Here is a 17,250-nt window from a genome sequence, read left to right on the forward strand (position 1 = left end):
GCTGGTCACGTGACCACCCAAAATCTGGGTGGTAAAAAAATCTGCTGGAAGGGTGGGGTAACAGGGTTTTTGATTGTCGCAGTGACATATTTACTAAGGCAGGGAGAGAGCGGTATGTCGCTTGACTCAGTAGTTTTCACGCTAAAGTCATGTTTCAAAACCAAACACCAAAAAAGTTCTTTTACTCTGCTGACTCACGTTTATGTAGGGTTTACAAGATTAAAAAGCCTCCGGGTGACAAAAAACAATCTCGTATCCGGCCTGGGTGATACTTTCACGAGCTCCTCCTTCCCACTGGGAAACTGAACTGGCGAATCAGCGTCGATTCCTTTCTTTACTCCTAGCACCGCTGCTTCCACATCTCTCGCTCTCAATTTAGAAATCTAATCATACATCAAAGCGTTCAAAGGTGAAACAACTAAAACTACAGACTTTGTGAACGACGTGGTTGCACGTGTTTCCTCTCTTTCCCTGAACAATCGAGGCATAACTTGGAAAACTACCGGAAAATCGAATTTTTCAGAGTATTGAAATAGTAGTACCCAGCAAAACAATTGAAAGTTAACCGTCTTCAACGGGGTTTTTAGACCTAAATACTGTAGATCAGCGCGGCATAGCTTACAAAACGCTATTTCTTGTTCAACCAAAGCTGTAATTCTGCCTGTTTTCATTCTTTTTAGAGCGGTAAGCTTGTCAATATCAACATGGGATATTGCGTCGTGTAATTGTTACGAAATGTCCAATGTCAGTTTAGTGTTGACCAAAAATAATAGACCATTTTACACTTGTGTGCTTTTTTACCTGGCCTGTGAATGAAAGCGAGGCTACAGTTAACCTTGTTTTAATCGAAACTTCGCTGCTTTTCTCATGTAAATTCCAGCTAATTAGCGTGAAAACAGCATCATTAACATAAGAAAGGCAGGGAGGTTTGTATCGTACAAGGTCAACTTCAGCTTCACTTCCATTTAAAGGCTAGGCGCCAGTTGTTCAAAAGGTGGATAGCGCTATCCATCGGAAAAATCGCTATCCAGTGGATAAGTAATAGCGAAATCAATTGCGCTATCCAATGGATAGTGATTGATCCCGTAAATCGCGTTATCCACCTTTTGAAGAACTGGGCCCAGGTAACTAAGGACATAACTGTTAGTAGCCACCATTTTTAAATTGGGGCTCAAGAACGAGTTTGCATTTATTTGGAGAAATCATTTCAGTACATTTTGAAGTGGGAGGCGCGGTGGCCTAATGGTTAGAGTGCTCGCCTCGGGATCGAGTGGTCCGGGTTCGGACATTGTGTTGTGTTCTTGGGCAAGACACTTTACTCTCACGGTGCCTCTCTCCCCACCCAGTTATATAAATGAGAACCGGCGAAATGCTGGGGGGAACCCTGCGATGGACTACAATAGCATCCCATCCAGGGGAGAGTACAAATACTTCTAGTCGCTTCATGCTACAGAAACCGGAGGTAAGCGCCGGCCTGGTGGGCCTTCTGGCTCGTAAACAGAGATTTTACCTTCACCTTGAAGAGCGAAAATAGTTGAAAGTTTATAAGCACGTAGTTTAAAAATCTTTCTGGTATCAGGCCAAATTTCGTTTGTGGTGAAGGTCCATTGGGGTCTCAGAGCAGCCTCGTTCCCAGGGCTTTTCTCCACAGAGAAAGCCGGGTTGGGTGGGAAAAGACCCCGACGTCGGTTGGTCATGTGATATGCAAACACCCAGAAAACTTGGTTGTATAAATTAGCATACATAATACATGCAATTGAGGCCTGGATCCTTAGCAAAAAACCCCTCACAATATGGCGGATGGAAGGCATAATCTATCCGCGCCTTATTTGAATTGGTTTGGCTCTGAATAGTGTTAAATTTCCTTATCAGTTCTGTTTAAAACCTCTTCCCGCCTCTTCAATTGAAGTGCTTTCAAGTGCTTTTCCCGCCCGCCCCCATCTCGGCGGCGCTGAGAAAAGCCCTGGGAACGAGGTTGCAAAAGATAGTCCTTCCAACCACAAGGCCGAAAAGTCCTCTCTTTGCGGGTCACTTATCCCACGATCTCACTTCTTCTACACTCTTGATCTTCCACTCTATTATGTGAAATCAAGGACAATATCAGGCTTTTCGTAGCTTTAATTTAATGCAATTTTTATTGAGTCCCTTAATTAACTTGAAAATGCGAGTTTTCATTATTTTGTAAAGAATAATATTACAGACGTTGATTTCGTAGCCTGAGATCTTCGTTACGGGTCTGAAAAAGGAAGACAGAATTAAGAGTCATAAAAAGAGTTATAAACGAAGTTTTAAGCCTATCAAATAACCCAAATTTGGTCACATGATAAATGTTAAAACATTGAGCAAGAGCAATGATTTCGTTTACCGCGACTAGACCAGAAGTGCAAGCCAACGTAACTGAAGGATCCAAATTGCAAGGCCATGGCCCATTTTGAAAAGCATGAGTGGTTGACCCTAGTCGTGGTCCTATTTTTATTTTTATTGACAACTAAACCTCCGTAAAATTAATATTTACAGTCATTTGCCGAAGTTCGCCTCAGACGGATTATCCGTCTCTGGTATGAAAATCGGCCATTCTTAACATGGTTCTTCAGTTGATATTATGGTGTTTTTTAGAGGCCAATTGTATTTAATTAACAAGTCGAATGGTTCTGCGTAGTTCAAAAGGCAAGCAATCAAAAAAATTACTCAGAACACTCCGACAGCTTCAGTTAAATGCATCAGGAGTGTCCATTCAATTTATACCTGAGTTGGGTTCAACGCTTCTCGTTAAATGGAACGTAGACGCAACAAACCAGGTTCGAAGACGGACAGGACCCCTCAACGGGAATGAACTCCCCCTCTTCATCAGTTGATCCTGGAGTGCAGACACTAAGAGTCAAGCAAATCCCACCACCACCACAGGAGTTAGCCTCACGCTTGTGATTTGCGAAGGCCATTTCTGTGAAGTTCGGAAGAAAAATTTCATTTGTCATAGTATTGAGCAGTTTCATTGGTTACTTCAATTTATAGAGCAGTTTTGAAATGACTGTCGAAAGTAATTTCGCGATTGCGATTGCTACGCGTAGTGATTGGTTTAAAAATCTCGCGACAGTTTCTCAACCAATGAGAAGAAAAACCAAAACCAATCGCAACTTGCACGCGCGATTTTTCCCGGGCTTCAGAGCAAGTTACACGGAATTGCTACGCATTTGGATTGGTTCATTGTGTTGTTTGCACCAGCTGTGATTGGTCGAAGTAATTGCTTTAGTGTTTGGTTTACGACACTGAATTCAAAACCGCTCCGATTTCTCTTTGACAGAGCATTCACCCTCATTATTAACAACTGAAATTGTCACAAGTTATTACCGCTAATAAACAGGGAACTGGGGGTTGGAGTTCTATAGGATCGAAATCGAAAAATTGATCTCCGAATCAATTCCCTACTCGATGCAAAACATTGTTTATATATAAAGGATATTACACGGTGGCGAGAAGATATGAATTTTATGTTCGAGTGGCAAGAACAATATCTCACGAGTGAGCGAAGCGAACGAGTGAGATATTGTTCTTGCCACGAGAACATAAAATTCATATCTTCGAGCCAACGTGTAATGTTCTTTTTATGATATGGAGACTAAATATTGATAAATTCCGATTTTATTGTGTTTCAAAGTAGTCAAGTTTTACAAATACTGCTGGGCTTTATAAAAAAGGCGGGAATCGTGACGTCATTGAACGATACGACACTCACAAAGGTGACATACGGAAAATACGCTACTCGGGTCCCGGATGAAGTGGCGTATGGAATCTACGAGTGGTTTAGTTCCCAGTAAAACACTCTCCTCCATATAATAATCATATTTATGCCACTTTCAGTGGCAATCGTATTTTGAAAACCGTCAAGTATAATCTGAGCTATGGAAATGTCGTGACGTAATCACGCGTGCAAGTAGCGAATGGTATTGGTTTTCCTTGTCATTGATTGATAAACTGGCGCGAGACTTTTAATTAAAATGAATGAGACGCAAATCAATTATCCAAAAAACTCTATCTCAATACTATTAAAACTATATGTTAAAATACTTAGCTTAGTTAACTATATGCTTCTGTAAATAAACAATTAAGTCTCAAGGTCCTTCTTAAATTTTAAGGTATCAGTTTCATGTTTGATATTCGATGGTTGTTTATTCCATAGCGTGGGTTTGGCCACGGAGAAGGCTCTGTCTCCTGACCTCTTCTTTGACATGAAACAAAACAACAACTCTTTGTTTGACCTCAAAATGTATGACAGTTTCTTCTTCACTATAACAAATTCGAGATATATAGGTATGGATGGCCTTTAATGTCATAAGCATGTCCCTACAACCTTACCTCTGCCAAACAGTTTCGGGAAAGAGCTGAGTCTGGGTTTACAGATCCCAAGTGTGATTATGGACAGCAAGAAGAAGAAAGTCAGCACTTTGCCAGCCATTTTCATTCAACACCTGAAAGAAATAAGGGCCTACACAGGTCAATCAGGGGGAGAAACAATGTTTACTTTTTTCCACACGTGGAAAAGTAACAAAGAACGGGGGATTTCTTTATTATGAACATCAAACTTTATTTACCCTCAGATTTTAAAGTAGTTCCAACCACAACACTGGGAACTCCATGCCCTACTCTTTGCAAATAGTGAGTTGGTTATATTCTTCCCCCACTACTCAACCGGACACTCAAGCTAGATGATGTATCGGCGGTTTGGCCAGCCAAGCGACCTTGCCATTTATTCATTTTTGAGCATTGGAATAGGTACAAAAATGTTCATACATCAACTAAATTATAAAGAAAAGAGCACTGCACAAGAGCCAAATACGAAAAACCCTAACAATCAGTAGGTGGCAAAAACGGGGGAACGCGTACCCCCGACCGAGGCAGTGGTGCGACCCTTGGGATTCTAGGGTATTCTCTGTGAAAAACGTTATGTTATAATGTAAAATAACGCTATCATATGCAGCCTAACGAAGGCATAACACTTTTTTTTTTCAGAGCGATATAACAATAAACGAAACTGGAATTGTGCACGCGGCGACGGCTGACTGTAAACTGAACTTAGCCTACTAACGCCCGTAAACTACAAACCTAAATCCCACAAACCACTGCGGCGCACCTAACACGGCTCAACAGGTGTCTGATGCGTGCCAGCAAAATAGCAATTGATGCTAATTTACATTATCACCAATTACATTTTGTATGGTTTTATCTTCTTTAATATTTCAAGAAGACTATTGCAGATGTCAGCACTCTCTCCTCAGTTACTTTAAGACCCTGAGTATTGGTGGACCGGCCGGAGTTTTGTTCCCTCCACCTCCCGCACAGCAGTCCGATGCTCAAGCAACTGAGCCAACCGGTCAGCGGTCCAACCAATTCCCGGCGTAAATTCAAGCCAGAACGACGACAGCTACGAGAACGACACAAAACAACGCCCCGCGAGTGCGTTTTACGACCTCTTTTACATTTTGGCACATTTCCTCACCTTAATCGTCTTGACAACGACACTATAACAATCAAATTTGAGGTCACGTGGGGACGTGAGCCTCGGACAATTTGACGGTCAACTGTCTCTCCAAACATAAATACCATTCATTCCAAAGTTCATACACACATTCCATGCCGATATAATTTCGAATCATTTCAATAACCAAAAGTTATATTTTACATTACGTTTCCATATATAGCCCTTGTCGGTCGTCCTTGTTTAAGTAGGGAGTTTGAACACAACACTGCGATGTTGAAACTGTTTGCTTCACCACTCCCCCTCCCCCCGCCCCCAATTCACAACCCTGTTTAAAGACAAAGATGTTGAAATGAAGTTGAATCTATGTCGAATGAGTTTAAAAGCGTGTTGAATCGTTTGCCCATCCCAGCAGTCAACATCGTTCAACAAAATCGAAAGGATATTGAAGCAAATGTTAAAGCCATTTTCCCGAGCTTTAACAATGAACCAATCATTTTCTAGTTTTTCTTTAAAACCGTTCGTACCCATCCAGGTTCAGGAAATTTCGTCCGTATTGTACAACGTGAACAAGACACGTAATAATTGCGAAATAGTTACGATAGCGCTGAGTCATATTTTGGAGTGACGTTTTTCGTTGAAGTTGCCGTTGTACTTGCCTTTTAAGTTCTCTGAAGCCTGGTTTTCACCAGCGACGCAAGCGCATGCGCAAGCATAAGAGCGCTTATTTCACCGTTAAAACGGGGTTGACGCAAGCCTAAGCACAAGCACACCAGGTGATCTGGTGACGTAATTTGGAGGACTGGGAAGAAACATTTTAGCGCCGTATCCCACAACCGCACGCGGCCTTAGGTCTTCCAAATTTCCTGCAGTATTTCCATCGCCAAAAATTCAACAGATCATTCCGTGTCTCCCACATTTCCTGTTACTGAATGAAAATTCAAGTGGAAACTAACCTCGCTTCTGCAATGTTGAATTCGAAAGTAACATTCAAGGCCGCGCGCGGTTGTGGGATACGGCGTTAAAATTTTTCGGCGATGTCCTCCGAATTGCGTCACCAGATCACCTGGCAAGCACTAGGATCAAAATGTTTCCTTTTCCTTGTGCTTGCGCTTAATATGCTTGCGTTCTCTTGTGTCGTGTGAAAACGAAACGCAGCATACTAAGCACAAAGAAATTTGTTGCGTCTGGCCAATTAAAGCACAATCGTTCCAGATTCCCTGCGTCTGAGCATTTGAACAAAATGGCGGTTGCCGTGGTTGATGTTGATGCTCATGTCGACGTTCGTTTTCATTAGCATAAGCTGTGAAAACCATGCTTAATGAGCGATCGAGGGAACGCACAGAAATATAGACTCCTTTCAGAGTTGTATAATTTCATTAAGCCTTATATACGTCGTATCTTTATTTTACCATAGGATTTTAGAGTAATTTAATGTAGCTAGTATCTCCGAGATTTTACCTTCCCAACCATGATACACCACAGAAGACAGACCACAACACCGGGAACTCCATGCGCTAGGTACTCTTAGCGAATAGTGTGTAGGTTCTTTTACGTCGCAAAGGGTTATAATCATTTAAGGGTTGTGAGACGGGGTTTATGGTCCTTACCTGAGAAGACTAGAAAGTCTAACCATTTGCAGATGTTGCAGATGTTGGTCCGGCCGGAGTCGAACTCTCAACCGCCCGCATAACAGCCCAGCGCTCGACCAACTTAGCCACCAGTTGGCTGCCGGCGAACTTATTTGCTGAACCCTGGTTATTATAAACGCCAAACTCATTTAATAAACAACCGTCAAAACTGGTAATTCTGAAATAAGAGCTGGGAGAGTTTGATCGAAATTCCGGCTATTGTTTCTGGCCAAGCTAGCAAAAGTAAATGTAAGCTGACTTGGAAACTTAGATGGATGCTGTACAACCAGACCCTCAAAACAAATAAGGAAAATCATCCCTCTAGAAATACTTACCCTGGGTTATAGAGGCTGAGAACGTAATAAATTAACATGAAAAAAATGGCAGAAACTTGGATACAGTTCCTTCGGTGGCCCATATCTGCCACGGCAAAACTTACTTTTCCACAGCAAAACTAACTTTTCTGCGGAAAAACTTACTTTCTTCCGCGGTAAAGTCCTAATTAAGTGGCGACCGCAGGTTGTTGCGAAACCTATCCTATAAGGGCCCCGAAACCTAAGACCCCTCCTTTTCTTTCAGTTTGTTTCTCCCTCAAGGCTTACCTTGATCAGAAGAATATCAGTTTCATTTGCAACAGACGTATTTGCACTTCTTTTCAAGCTGATGTTTCTGTTTTGTTTTCATAAAGATTGGCAACAAGCCGAAGCTCTTTACAAAAATAGAACAGAAATATCAGCTCGAAAAGCAGTGCAAATATGGTTGTCACACGATAAGCATTCTGGCAATGGACGAATGAAGCGAATAGAAAAGAAATCTCGGCATCCGTCACGAAAAGCAATATAGCGCCTGTTGCAAATAAAACTGATATTCGTTTGACAAAGGAAAGAGAGAAGAAAATGAAAGAAAAGATGGTGTCTTACGTTTCGGAGCTCTTCCACGGTTTCGCAACAATCTGCGGCCGCCATCTTGATTCTCCTTTGGTCTTTGGGACTACAGCCGCGGAAGAAAGTGACTTTTGCCGTGCAAAACTAGTAAGTTTTGTCGTAGAAAAGTTACTTTTGCCGCGGAAAAGTAAGTTTTGCCGTGGCAGATGTGGGACACCGTACAACTAAGGATGTCAATTTATGAAACTTCGTTTTCAAATAAACGCCTGATCCCATAGATCACCTTTGAACTTTGAAATGAAAGCCGGGGGCGTTTAAAAAGTAATGTAAAGAGGATTCAGGCTTTTGTCGTATAATATGAACAAGTTCCGAATTTTCTCAATTACTGTAACGTCTCCCGTCCTTTCGTAATATTAATATCACGCGACCTATAATGGTAGCGGCGTTTCTCTGAAGTCGGCACTTAGTCTCGGTACCACGATACAAACGCCGACTTCAAATACCCAATAAGCCAATTAAAACAATCCCTGGAGGCGTTTCATTTATAAAATACGATATTTTATGTAAATCAAGATTAACGCAACATATTTCTTCAACGCTTTTTAGCTTTTAGATGCACCGCGTATTTCGCAATTATAAGCCCCCGGTGTTTATCGGTACACCCGGTGTTTACTCAAAGTAGGTGATTTATCAAAGCCCGGCGTTTAAGAAAACAGCACCTGTTTACTATCAGCATTACAAATATAAGGATGCCTCCTCGAGTTGAAGCCACGATATAAAGCGACTATGCATGGTGTGGCCTTTCTCTGCTATATCGTGGAGTTCTTTGTTCCCTTACTATGCTGCAATATTGAGACTGAATGGATCAGTGCATGAATACAGAAACCGATAAGATTATATGATACATTAATAAGATGTGTTGAGATGCAGGTGGTCTAAATAATGATCTTGCTGCCATTCTGCTGGGAAAAAAATTGATGCACATCGACCAGTACAATGACACTAAATGAGACTGTTATAAAAAGAATGGAAGCATGAATTTCTACAGTAGACTTATCCCTCGATGATTAATTAAAGACAGCATTTCTGATAGGCGGAATTCAGGTTTCGTTTGTGTGTTTGTCTCCTTTCTTACGGTTTAAATTACATTTCACTGTAAAACATTGCGATAATATACATCTTAAAAACATTATAAAACATTAAAAAGCAAAACAATTATAATAAAGGCTAGTTGACGACCTTTTGACGATATCTTGACGTCATTATGAAGTCAAAGATAATAACGTGTACTAGTTACAGTCAAAACTTTAAAATTAACTTACAAGCTAAAAAAAGGTTAGGTTTGAGCTTTTTGATGAAAAGCATTTCAAAAACTAAGCAATCAAACTTGCATCAAGATTACTTCTACCGTGCGCTGTAATAAGATGTTTGCCGATTGAAAAATGTGTTAGGACGTGTAGCCTACATACATGTAATCTGTATAACACAGATCACATGAAAACAATGGACGGCTTGGCTTAATTCCTTAGGCCTAAGGTCTTACTCTAATTTTCTACTCACAAAAACGACTAAGATCACGTCACGTTTGAAAGGAAGACCAATCCTGACTATGTTGGTCCAGTGTTAGTCGTGTCAGTGTTTCTTTCAGCTATTCTCGTTGAAGAATTATATACATGAACAGACCTAGAAAAATTGGAAATAGTCGATTCTGTAAGGCTGATATAAATTGGATAATGAAGACGAATTAAAATAGATCGTAATTCAGTTGACAGATTCTTTTTCGAAAGCCTCAGTTGTGCGAGAGTGTCATCTAAATATCTTCTACGCAGCTGAGGCATCAAGCGACTTGCGTTCGTCGTTCTTCAAGCTGACACATAAAGACATTGGCCATTATGAGGGGCGAAGAGGAGTCACCATAGCCAGCCACTCTATAAGTTTGTTCAAATAATTGGCCGTCAAAAATGAAAGAGGTGGTTTGCAGTAGCAAGCTCAAGCAGTTTGGCCAGCTGATCCTTCTGAAACTTTTGAGTGCGTGAGTTTTGTTAAACCACTCAGTCATTCGTGAAAGCTTTGTTGACCAGGATTTTGATGGTATGGATTTTGAACGGCAAATTGGTGAAGAAAAGAAAAAAACTCAGCTGGGCAAACTGCTTGAGCTCGCTATGACAAAAAGACAAAACGTCGTCAACTAGCCTTTTTAGGTCAGCTTTTAGCTTTTTAATGTTTTATAATGTTCTTAAGAGATATATTATTGCAGTTTTTATAGTCAAATTTAAATTACCTTTAAAAAAATCAAAAGCTGACAATGAATAATAGGCTCACTATACCATAAAACCTTTTTCGATAGAAAATGGAAAAAAATGTTCAAGTATCAATATATTAAAGATCACTGAGAAAGCAATGAAACATTTTCACTAGACCGATCAAAATTATCAATCAGCTCTTTCTTTTTTTTTTTTCATTTTAAATAAATAAAAATAAGACTAAGCACAGACCTTTGAGAAATTCGTCAGCGAGAAACGGCTTCACCACAAAATTAGCGAGGGCAAATCCGGAGCTGCTGTAATTGCAACAACATGTGTAATTATATACGCATGACATCGAGCTAGGTTTAATATATTGATTCAAAATCTTCATCAAGGCAAATGAAATCAATGTTTGCTAAAACACTTCTCGATCTTCCTACATTTTATCTCTTCGTTAGCTTTTTCCGACTGATTGTTAAAGAGTTCATTAGCTCATGATCTTATATTCCTAATGCATTCGTTCTTAGCTGAAAAACTGATAGATATTTTTCTTCTTGACATATTGAAATTTGCAATTTCGTGGAAAATATATTGGAAGGACGTTTTTCAAACAATACATAGAAGTTTTGAGTTCGCTTGCGTGCAAATCAAGCCGTTTAGCTTGCCTCAAACGCTTTTAAATTTGTTTTACCATAAACGCCACAGGTTAAATTAGTCACATTTTCTTTTACATCCGAATTTGGGCGTTTAGTTTTGCATTATTTTCGTGAAGATGTCAAATGCTGAGGTCAGAGCACTCACTTCCAAAATATTTTTATCATGTTCAATTTTATGATCGAAAAATAACTTGTTCGTAAAGTATGACCATAACAGTTTTTTGATGCTTGTCTCCGTCAAACTAAACTGACTGTTGCTTTCAATTATACTTTTCCTCAATAATGCCAGAACAACGATTAAGGCAAACTATTTAATTATTGATGATCGCCAATTTTCTAATTTAATTGTGGATCTATTTTTTCTGGAATTGGATAAAAACATCTCGCTTTTAACTTGCAAAATTCAATTTTTATCAAGAGTTTTTATTGGTTCATAAAGATAAACCGGAATTTGAGGATCTCCTTTGGCCTAATGACAACTTTAAAATCGTTTATGGTTCCGTGAGATTGAAACGTTTTTAATTGGGATGTGCACCGTGGCAATTAACGAAGGATCCAACATTTTGTAGATGCAATTAAAAGAAGACAACTAAAACAAAATCAGAACAGGTCTGCAATAACAGGGACTCATCGGCTCGCGATTTATATCTTTCACGTCGTACAACGATTTGGGAGAAATATCCTAAAACTAAATTTGTACCAGCGTAATCACTGCGTAAAAACTGATAAAGAATGAAAGATTCACATTTGTATGCTCAGGAATGCTCAGGTTTTCGTCAAAACCTCAAATTTGGTGATTTCACTAACGTCGTTGTCATGGATACCACAAAAGAATGTGCTAAAGTGCGAGCTGCACGTGCAGTACGATTCTTTTTACTTTTTTAACCAATGATATTTTGAGGCGTTGTCGTTTCCGTAACCTATGTCGTTTTCTTATAACTTCTCTATTAATTGCAAAAGACCGATTCCATTTTACGAAAAGCGATGAGACAGTGTAATTTATCAAATGAATTAAGGGGGTAGTTTCTAAAGAAACTGTGGTGCTGTGTCGGTGGGGAAGTAGTATAGGGGAGTCAGGGGAAGTAGTACAGGGAGTCAGGGGAAATAGTATAGGGAGTCAGGGTGGCTTAGTGGTTATCTATCAGGCCTCCCACCACTGCGAGCCAGGGTTCAACTCTGGCCTCGGCCATCTTTGTGGGATGAGTTTCAGTCGATCTCAACCTGACTCGACGGTCTTTCTCCGGGGTTTTTCTCATCAAAATCGACTCATAGCTAATTAACATCTAGCTGTGGTTGCTGTGCTCCGACATCAAACATGGACTGTATAGCTGCTGCCAGACTGAGGCGCCTTTGTATGCTTTCAGCCCGATATCGTGAGCTGCGCCATTCGCAATTCAGTCTTCTACTGCAAGTAAGGGTGATTAGCACAGCCAGTATTTATTTATTTATTTTATTTTATACAAAAATTTGGTTTTATCAACGGAGTTGATAATGTGAATTGGCCACTGTACAGAGATTCTAAAAGCTGACGTTTCGAGCGTCAGCCCTTCGTCAGAGCGACGCTCGAAACGTATCGAATCTCTGTACGGTGGCCAATTTACATTATCAACTCCGTTGATAAAACCAAATTTTTGTAATTTATCAACTTCGTCATTGAACGGCTACAAAACAGTTTACACATGATAAAATGTTTTACGAGTGGTCTCGATGTCTTCCATGCATGAGGTTTTTATCGCATCAAATTGAAAAATAGTCATCAAGACTGTTTCGCTTGCGGCTGAATTCAATTCCACCATAGCAATTTGTGATTTTACTTTTAATTAAAGATTACTGCTACCTCAAGATTCATTACATTTCCTGTTCAAGACAAGGTAAAAAAGAATAAGATCCAGCGAAATGAATGATAGAAGATAGCCCTGGAACAGTTTCGAATTCCTAGCTAGCCTAAAGCCGCTTCCAGGCTGGCACATAGAGTAAACTTTTGGAGACTACCGTATTTCTTTCATGATCGGCCGAGTGTTATAGATAGCGAAACGACACCTTGACATTTAACAATATCCCCTCGTACTAAATTTGCACTGTGAATCATAGATTCTATAAGCTTAAGAGAGTCTGTGATTGTTTGTATGTAATTAATATTAGAAGCTTCCATGAATTACTTTGAAAATGCCGGATGGAACGTGAAAGCTGTAGGTCATATTTCAATAGAAATTATTAGTTTAGAAGGTACGTCAAGGCAATTCGAAGAAAGTGTAATTAACTTTAAAACGTTATCACCAAACTATAGACATTTTCCAGTCTTAATTTCTAATCGGTCCATCATGTTTAAAATTAACATGAGTATATCGAATAATTATGATCATTTTGGAGGAAATGGAAACGTTTTTATACCTAACTTACAAACAGAGCGGGTAATTCTAGGGAGGGTCTTGAAGAAAACACACAAGAGACGAGAGCATTTCGTTGTTTGTATTTTCGTGAAAGGGATAAGATGTTTGAAGGCGACAAATTCCACCTTCGTGCAAACGAATTGAAAGTTGTTTTGTCTCCCCATTTAATTCATTACCGCCAATGCCCTTGGGTTTTTCACTTATTCGGCGAACAAATTAGTTTATTTTATCTCATCCGATTCAGTCACAAGAAAGGCCAGGGATATACGCCCTTGACTTTACACTGACCGGAACCATGACCAAGACCTTTAGACGTTCTGTTTTGCAGATTTTGTTGGTTTTAGAAAGATCGTACTTCTAGCGTGCTAGTTTTTGCCAAAGAATTCACTTCTAGTTGCGGGGGGCAACACAAAAGCGGTTAATGGAATTTCGTAACTATTTGAATTTGAAAGAATATTTCCGATCGCGAGTGAATTACCAGTTTCGATCGTTTGAAAGCAGTCTGCGACTGTAAATGATATAAATGCCCCTTTAGGAATCCAACTACAATATTATTCCTGATTAATTCAAGTGCAGAACGGGCTGAGGGGAACCCGTCATCTTAACTACGAGAGTTCCAGTCAGGTGTTAAAAAAAGATTCGAAAACTGTAAAATTATTTTTGCACCAAGGTGAACGTAAAATTGGAGTAATCGAATGCGAACTTTTCCGGTATAGATGTTGCATGATGCTTTGAATTTCTGTGCCATTTTGAGATTTCGACCGGTGCTCTGAGGCGCTTGGATGATCGTCTTCAAGCCAGGTTAGCGTTGAACCATCACCAGTCAGGGAAGCACGGAGGCCAACTGATCAGTGAACATTTCCATCATGTCTTATACGTAGCAAACTGTTGCCTTCTAGAAGACATGTAGGTACACGAAGAAAGGCGCGATCAAGTTAAAACCAAATTTATTTATTCAGTAAATGGCTTCGATAAAAATTCATAAGGTTTTGCTGTCCGTCAAGTCGGAAAATTTAAATTTAAATAACGGAATACAGCCAGGCCCTAAAATAGTCTAGACGAATATACCGTGCGCATGTACGTCGAAAAAAATCAAGTACATTTATAAAGGACAGATTAAATGATTTCAAAGCCCTCTTAACAAAGGAGATACTGGTCTGGGCTTTTTTTTTTTATCTCATTTGGAAAACAACTGAACAAAATGTGACCATCATTAATCGATGAAATTGCATTCCCAAAGTAGACCCTCTTTTCAATGCTGGACCATATTTTTTACGTCTTTACGCTGTACTTGCCTGTTTGTAGATCAAAAGTTTCCTTTGTAGTCAACCTTCGTTGATAATGCACTTCTTGGCAGAGTCAGTTATCTATTATGATGTTGAACAGCAAAGCCATCGCCTTTAATTTCCAATTCCCTTGCGGGCTCCGGATTTCCGGAAGCTTTTATCTCACGGCAGCATTTGAAATGCAAAAGGGACCAGTTAAAAACTTCGTTTTTTTTTAACAGCTTGGAGAAATGGGTAGACAGGTGTTTGACTCAATAGAGTCACAAATTTCAAAACAACGTTGAGTCCTTTTGACAAAACAAACTTTTTTCAGTAAAACTTTTAACGATGTCCTTATCGCGTTGAAAATCTAAACACAGAAAGATAAAAGTAATTAAGGACAAAATCCCTTCAAACTGCGCTGGTGTTTTCTGTTTTATACATTCCACTCCCTTCCACAGAGAAACAACAACGTTAAGTGACGAAATTGGAGTTTTCAAGAAAAACGCCAGCACGCCATGATAACTTAATCCCAGCTAATACCAGTTCCACTCTTGTGGAATTGCCCTTTTCTTGGATGGTGGCAAAGTGATCGCAAACTATCTTATGTTTTTTTTACTTCTGAATTGAAACGACGCTTTCGTTGGTCCTAAGTATTGGTCCACCAAGTCGGTATCATGCAAATGCATTTGACAATGGCCTTCATCTGACAGAGTGCGGAAAATCCGCAACGGAAACACCCAGATCAAATTGGTCCATATTTTACCATCAAACTTTCACCAAACACAGAATTTTCCTAATGATATAAAAATTCATGATACAGTATCAAGAATTCGAGAAACTTTGTATAAAGCAAGTGAATTAGCTTTAGACTTACTAGACAAAACAAAACAAATGTTGTAAAAGGAAACAGGAAAAGCACAGACACGCGAAGTTATAATTGTTATTGAATAGGAGGAATGGCTATGCTTTCTTTATACGGAAGCAGCAGGAGCAAACATGGCACTCAGAATCATTTTCGATACCATCGCTGGGATTGATTAATAAGCGTTGGACCTGTCAATAACCTGTTTTAGAAAAAAAGCACTTTGTAGATCATTCTTGAGTGACTACTGAACAAACTGAGATATCATCCATTGCTGAAATTTATTAGAGCCCCCTAAAACATTACGCACCAGCTTGTACTGTCTGCTGAAAGGCCGGAAATACTCCGCCTTTACTGAACCCCTTCAATGGGCAGTGTCACGCTTTTAAAGTCGAACTTCAAAACACTAAAATACGTCTTTGCATCAACCAAGACCTAAAAAAAATGATGGTGTAGTTTTGTTGCCAATTACAATTGAAGTGCACTGTAGCTAATCTTTGTTACAGATCTACAGCCATGGAAATGGATTGAAACCAATCTCGTCCCCAGGGCGCTTTTCCCTGGCTTTGGGCAAAGTGCCCTGGGGACGAGATAGGATTGAAACTTGAAAGTTGTTTGGAGATGGTGCCCGCAGAAAGTCGACAAAAATTAAACACGAATGGCTCTTTGTGCAATAAATATATTTTATATCTTGTCAGTGGGCTGTCAGGAATGTTGTACGTGTGAGCCTAAGTACTAATTTAGATTTTTACCCAGTTTTGACCTAAAAACAGCAAATTTAGTATGACAGTGCCCCTTTAAAATCTATAGCATCCCAACCATGTTGTAAAATTAATACATTTTTTTTTCTCTGTTAGCCAAAAATATTTCTCTTCCCATTGTGTATTCCCTGCTTTCCTTTCGAATCTCTCCTTTGATTAACATGGAATACTAAGAGAGACCGCTGACATGGTTATTGGTGGGAAGAGTTACAGTCAGGCTCGAGGTCGATCTGTCTTCTTTGTCTTTCTGTTCCTTAATTAATCGGCACGATTTGGCAGCATTTGGGGGTAGCGAGCGCTGAAACCGGGAGGCCCCCCCCGGGGGTACGGGGGGGGGGGTCTTTGTTCCCTTTTGCCATTTAAAAATTTGCTTGTGTTCCCTTGTTCCCGAAATTACTTTCAAAATTGTTCCCAGCTTTTTGATCCCAAAAATTGTTTGTTTCCTTGTTCGTCAAATTATTTTGGTCACTGTTTCCTCGTTTCTCAGTTCAAGAACCTGAACCGAGCCCCTCAGGGGCCCCTCAGGGGCTTTGGGGAACAAGGGAACATAGCTAAGATAGTTAAGATGGACTCAACCGGCGGTAGAAATGTTGCCGGTAAAATTCGTTCTCTGGTTGAATCCGTTTTTACTTAGGTTAAATTAGTGATTCTCATTTTACCTACAATATTAGACATATTTAGTTGGAACACTTAGCGAATGGTCCACAATCATTGTGTTACAAGATCGTGCCTTATACCACATCCCCCTCCCCCCAATAGACGAGTTCACGCTCTTGATTGCATCATGGGTAATCAGGGCATTAGATGGAGAGAAATTCAAAGGTTTGTAAGGAAGTTCAAAACGATGAAAAGTACTCATGACATGCAATTTGGGGTTTTTTCTTTTCCAAAACAGAAGATATGCCCTCAAAGGTGCGGTAGAACAAATTTGGAGAGAATGGCTATTGTAGAATTTATTTTATTGAAAAGAGTTTCTGCCATACATTTTCTGTAATTCCAAAGGCACAAAATTACAGAGAACGTATGGAGACAAAGAAAGCAATATTTAGGTATTCCAAAGAACGAATACCAAGTCTCGT

The 17,250-nt window shown here is 39.8% G+C and overlaps 1 long non-coding RNA gene across 2 annotated transcripts; it reads right to left on the reverse strand.

The window, feature by feature from the left end:
- Positions 1-2,103: 2,103 nt before the first annotated feature.
- LOC138059963 (uncharacterized) lies at positions 2,104-15,242 on the reverse strand. 2 transcript variants are annotated; one of them, XR_011134276.1, is made up of 6 exons: positions 14,995-15,242; positions 14,576-14,961; positions 10,484-10,548; positions 4,354-4,466; positions 2,746-2,941; positions 2,104-2,236 (listed from the first exon to the last, which is right to left on the reverse strand). It is a non-coding gene; the product is annotated as an uncharacterized lncRNA (long non-coding RNA). The 2 variants fall into 2 exon arrangements; XR_011134277.1 differs by lacking the exon at positions 10,484-10,548.
- Positions 15,243-17,250: the final 2,008 nt, after the last annotated feature.

Source organism: Montipora capricornis, chromosome 8 (assembly GCF_036669925.1).
Source record: "Montipora capricornis isolate CH-2021 chromosome 8, ASM3666992v2, whole genome shotgun sequence".
Classification (NCBI taxonomy): domain Eukaryota; kingdom Metazoa; phylum Cnidaria; class Anthozoa; order Scleractinia; family Acroporidae; genus Montipora; species Montipora capricornis.